Here is a 6,000-nt window from a genome sequence, read left to right as displayed (position 1 = left end):
GTTTCGTAGCAATATCACGATAACTGAAGAAATGAGAGGCAAACATACTTCCATGGCGTGATGGCGATTTTCGCCATGCTCCTGAAGCCCCGCCTTTTTTTGAAACCTGCCAGTACTGGATACCAAGTGACCTCAAGTTGTCTACTGCTGTTTGCCAGAGATTCCTGCTGATTGGGTAAAAGGAGTCCAGTAGGGAGCTGTGAAAAAATGAGTGGCGTGGCGACAGGTCAAAGTTTGAGGGTTAGCCACGCCCACACCGTTAAACTTTTGAAAAATCCGACGGTTGAATTTTTTCCTCTTTGTCTTAAGAGTATATAGCAGACGTTTCAAGGAGATTGGTGAAAAGGGCGACGGAGCATCACTCTCCAAACAAGGTGTGCGAAAACCAGTAAATCGCGTACTTGGACCAAAATGGCCGACTTCCTGTGCGACTTTGCACTTGGGTCCAAGAGACTTTTTTGTAGGTCCTGAGACACCACATTAGTGTACCAAATTTCGTAATCTTCAGTCAAAGCATGGCTTGGGGCTGACAGTTTTAATGGTCCTAGGGGGCGCTATTTCAGAAAATAGGCCACGCCCACCGGATGTTCACATCAGATCTTTTGGGGGGCCAGACTAGGATCACTCACAAGAAGTTTCGTGATGATATCTTTAGAAATGACGAAATGGGAGGCAAACGTAAGGCCACGGCGGTACGCCTGACTTCGCCGCGCCGCCACAGCCCCGCCCTCTGCCGAAAACTCACATAATGTGACACCAAGCAACCCCCACTTGTCTTGAGTTACCAGCTACAAATTTGTGGTGATTTAGTGAAATGGGGCAATTTGGGACCTTTCACAGTAAAACTTAACCTTTTTGGTCCTGAGGGGGCGGGGCTTGTGTGATGTCATCATGCGACCATTCAATTTACTTTGTGAGGTGATGACGAATGACCACAGAAAGTTTGGTAACTCTATTCCATTCAGTTATGAAGTTATAGCAATTTAAAAATTTTTGGCGAGTAGTCAAACTTCGAGGCCTGGCCCCGCCCCTTCAGTATTTACGAAAAGTCAATTTTATTGTCTCATTTTGTTCGCCCATCTCTTCTGAGCAATTTTACAGAATTTTTGAGATGATCGTGCAAAAAATGATCGAGCAATCCAATCAGAAACGGACCCTAAAAACGGCCAAAACGGCAAAAAATCGCCATTTTAACCCAAAATGGCCGACTTCCTGTTTGATATTGACCATGCTTGCAAGAGACTTTTCTGTGCGGACTATTGAGTACTATAAGTGCACCAAATTTCATAACGGTACGATAAACTAAGCTTTATGGAGAGGGTTTTTTTTTCATTTTCTAGGGGGCGCTGTTCAGCCAATTTCTTAGCGATTTTTTTGGGACCTTTAAAATATCAAATTTTTCACCAGGCCTGACAAGTATGCAAAATATTGTGAGTTTTGGGGTATGTTAAGGTCCCCAAAAAGCCATTCAAAGCGGCACCGGAATAATAAATAAAAAAAATAATAATAAACAGAGCAAAAACAAGAGGCCTTCGCAGCGCTTTCGCTGCTCGGGCCTAATTAAAGCTGCAAGCAGCGTCGTTCGGCCCTCGCAGCTCCGCGCCGCTCCGGCCTGGCCGGCAGCCCTGGGCACCAGGGCACGTCCGCAGAACACAAACGTCGACCACCCCAACACCAGAAGCGGCTAACGGCCACCTTGTCCGCACCTCACCCTGACTCAGCATCCCCTTTGAGCTCACCATTACATTTTATGTCTCACCACTAGGGAATCCTCTATCTTTACCACACTGGTGGTGTGATGACAGTGACCAACTTTAATGCTATTCTGACCATGTTTTTTAAAGTTATCGAAGGATAACGTTATCTAGGTGGCGCTGTGACCAACTACAGAAAAGTCCCATTGAGGTCAGCTTTGGTGACATTATATAACATTCACCAACCGTTTGTGCCTCATTGGCTAAAGGGCATGATTGTTCATTGCCATATTCAGTTTCGGGCAAATCGGAGGCCGTTTGTGGAAGTTACAGTCAAATGTAAGGTCATGGCGTCACGCCAGCATTCACCATGGCATCAAAGCCCCTCCCTTTCTGGAAAGCTATCAGATCTGAATGGTCATTAAAACATCATGAAGACAATGTATGACCTGAGTGTCATTTTCACTAAATTAGAGGGGACAAATATGGCCATTTCACCATAAAACAATAGACTTCCTGTTGTCAGGGGGCGGGGCTTAGGTGATGTCAGCTGTCCACATTGTCGTTGTCTTGAGATGTGGTCAGTGATCACACAGACAAAGTTTGAATTAGATCTGATCATGCACATGGGAGTTATTAAGTCAAGTAATGTCATGGCGAAAGGTCAAAGTTTGAGGCTTAGCCACGCCCACACCTTTATACTTATTTAAAATCCGACGGTTGAATTTTTTCCCCTTTGACTTAAAAGTACATAGCATAAGTTTGAAGGTGATCTGTGTAAAGGGCGACGGGCCATCAATGTCCAAACAACGTGTGCGAAAACCACTAAATCGAGTACTTGGACCAAAATGGCCGACCTCCTGTGCGAAATTTCGCTTGGCTCCAAGAGACTTTTTTGTAGGTCCAGAGACCCTACATGAGTGTACCAATTTTCGTAATCCTCAGTCAAACCTTGTCTTGGGGCTGACAGTTTTAAAGGTTCTAGGGGGCGATATTTCAGAATATAGGCCACGCCCACAAATCTCAGCTGCCCAATTCTATTGGGGGTCAGACTAGGATCACTCACCAGACATTTTGTGGCGATGTCACGATAATTGAAGAAATGAGAGGCAAACGTATTGCCATGGCGTGATGGCGAATTTCGCCATGCTCCCAAAGCCCCGCCTTTTTTCAAAACCTGCCAGTACTGCAGACCAAGTGACCTCAACTTGTCAGCTTTTATTTGCCAGAGATTGCTGGTGATTGCGTAAAAGGAGTCCAATAGGGAGCTGTGAAAAAAAGAGTGGCGTGGCGACAGGTCAAAGTTTGAGGCTTAGCCACGCCCACACCTTTATACTTATTTAAAATCCGACGGTTGAATTTTTTACTTTATGTCTTAAGAGTATATAGCAGATGTTTGAAGGCGATTGGTGAAAAGGGCGATGGAGCATCACTCTCCAAACAACGTGTGCGAAAACCAGTAAATCACGTACTTGGACCAAAATGGCTGACTTCCTGTGCAACTTTGCACTTGGCTCCAAGAGACTTTTTTGTAGGTCCTGAGACACCACATTAGTGTACCAAATTTCGAAATCCTCAGTCAAAGCATGGCTTGGGGCTGACAGTTTTAATGGTCCTAGGGGGCGCTATTTCATAAAATAGGCCACGCCCACCGGATGTTCACATCAAATTTTTTGGGGGGCTGGACTAGGATCACTCACAAGAGGTTTTGTGGCGATATCTTTAGAAATGACGAAATGGGAGGCAAACGTAAGGCCACGTCGGTACGCCTGACTTCGCCGCGCCGCCACAGCCCCGCCTTCTGGAGAAAACTCCCATAAAGTGACGCCAAGCAATCCCAACTTGTCTACAGTTACCTGCTACAAATATGGGGTGATTAGTTGAAAGGGCGAATTTTGGACAATTTCCCAGTAAAACTTGACCTTTTAAGGCCTGAGGGGGCGGGGCTTATGTGACATCATCAATCAACCATTCATTTGTCTTCGGGGGGCGATGACGATTGTCCATAGAAAATTACTTTAAATGTAATTCTTTTATTTATGAAATTAAAGATATTTGAATTTTTTTGGCGAGTGCTCGAACTTTGAGGCCTGGTCCCGCCCCTTCAGTATTTACGAAAAGTCAGTTTTATTTTCTCATTTTAATCGTCCATCGCTTCTGTTCGATCGCACACTATTTTTGAGACAATCGTGCGAAAAATGACCAAACTGTTCAACCAAATATAGAGCCTAGAAATGGCCAAAACGGGGTAAAAATGGCCACTTTAGTCCAAAATGGCCGACTTCCTGTTTGATATTGACCATGGGTGCAAGAGGCTTTTCTGTGCGTATTGTTGAGTTCTACAGGTGTACCAAATTTCATCACTCTACTATGAAAAAAGGTCAATGCGGAGGGGTATTTTTAATTTTCCAGGGGGCGCTGTTGAAACATTTTTATACCAACTTTCATGTTGACAGTGAAATACGTAAATTTCACGCACTTTCTATATTGGGCCAGAATTTGGTGACTTTTTGGATATGCTAAGACCCCCTAAAGGCCACCCAAAGACGCGGAAGAAAAAAAAAGAAAAAAAAAGAAAAATAAACGGAGCAGATACAATAGGCCTTCGCAGCGCTTTGCTGCTCGGGCCTAATTAAAGCTGCAAGCAGCGTCGTTCGGCCCTCGCAGCTCCGCGCCGCTCCGGCCTGGCTGGCAGCCCGGGGCACCAGGGCACGTCCGCGGAAAAGAAACGTTGACCAACCCGACACCAGAAACCGCAAACGATGACCTCATCCGCACCTCACCCTGACTCAGCATCACCTCTTATCCCACCTTTATATTACACGTCTCACAACTAGGGCATACTCTACCTTTACGACTCTGGTGGTGTGATGACACAGACCAACTGTAATGCTTTTCTGACCACGTTTTTTGAAGTTATTGTAGGTTAAACTTATCTAGGGGCGCTGGAAAGCTTTCATATCATTACAAATATGGGCATTTCACCATAAAACAATAGACTTCCTGTAGTAGGGGGCGGGACTTAGGGGATGTCAGCTGTCCACATTGTCAATGTCTTCAGATGTGGTCAGTGATCACACAGACAAAGTTTGGTATAGATCTGATCGTGCGCATGGGAGTTATTAAGTCAAGTAATGTAATGGCGACAGGTTAAAGTTTGAGGCTTAGCCACGCCCACACCTTTATACTCATTTAAAATCCGACGGTTGAATTTTTTCCTCTATGTCTTAAGAGTATATAGCAGAAGTTTGAAGGTGATTGGTGAAAAGGGCGATGGAGCATCACTCTCCAAACGTGTGCGAAAAACCACTAAATCGAGTACTTGGACCAAAATGGCCGACTTCCTGTGCGACTTTGCACTTGGCTCCAAGAGACTTTTTTGTAGGTCCTGAGACACCACATTAGTGTACCAAATATCGTAATCCTCAGTCAAAGCATGGCTTTGGGGCTGACAGTTTTAATGGTCCTAGGGGGCGCTAATTCAGAAAATAGGCCACGCCCACAAACTTAAGCTGACCATTTCTATTGGGGGTCAGACTAGGATCACTCACAACAAATTTCGAGGTGATATCATGATAAATGAAGAAATGAGAGGCAAACGTATTTCCATGGCGTGATGGCGAATTTCGCCATGCTCCCAAAGCCCCGCCTTTTTTCAAAACCTTCCAGTACTGGAGACCAAGTGACCTCAACTTGCCTGCTGCTATTTACCAGAGATTCCTGGTGATTGGGTAAAAGGAGTCCAATAGGGAGCTGTGAAAAAAAGGGTGGCGTGGCGAAAGGTCAAAGTTTGAGGCTTAGCCACGCCCACACCTTTATACTTATTTAAAATCCGACGGTTGAATTTTTTCCTGTATGACTTAAGAGTATTTAGCAGGAGTTTGAAGGTGATTGGTGAAAAGGGCGATGGAGCATCACTCTCCAAACAAGGTGTGCGAAAACCACTAAATCGAGTACTTGGACCAAAATGGCCGACTTCCTGTACGACTTTGCACTTGGCTCCAAGAGACTTTTTTGTAGGTCCTGAGAAACCACATTAGTGTACCAGATTTCGTAATCCTCAGTCAAAGCATGGCTTGGGGCTGACAGTTTTAATGGTCCTAGGGGGCGCTAATTCAGAAGATAGGCCACGCCCACAAACTTAAGCTGACCATTTCTATTGGGGGTCAGACTAAGATCACTCACAACAAATTTCGAGGTGATATCACGATAAATGAAGAAATGAGAGGCAAACGTATTTCCATGGCGTTATGGCGAATTTCGCCATTATCCCAAAGCCTCGCCTTTTTTCAAAACCTTCCAGTAC

Source organism: Nothobranchius furzeri, chromosome 1, assembly GCF_043380555.1.
Source record: "Nothobranchius furzeri strain GRZ-AD chromosome 1, NfurGRZ-RIMD1, whole genome shotgun sequence".
Classification (NCBI taxonomy): domain Eukaryota; kingdom Metazoa; phylum Chordata; class Actinopteri; order Cyprinodontiformes; family Nothobranchiidae; genus Nothobranchius; species Nothobranchius furzeri.
The sequence above is the reverse complement of the archived record's forward strand: the minus strand, read 5'-3'. Positions refer to the sequence as shown.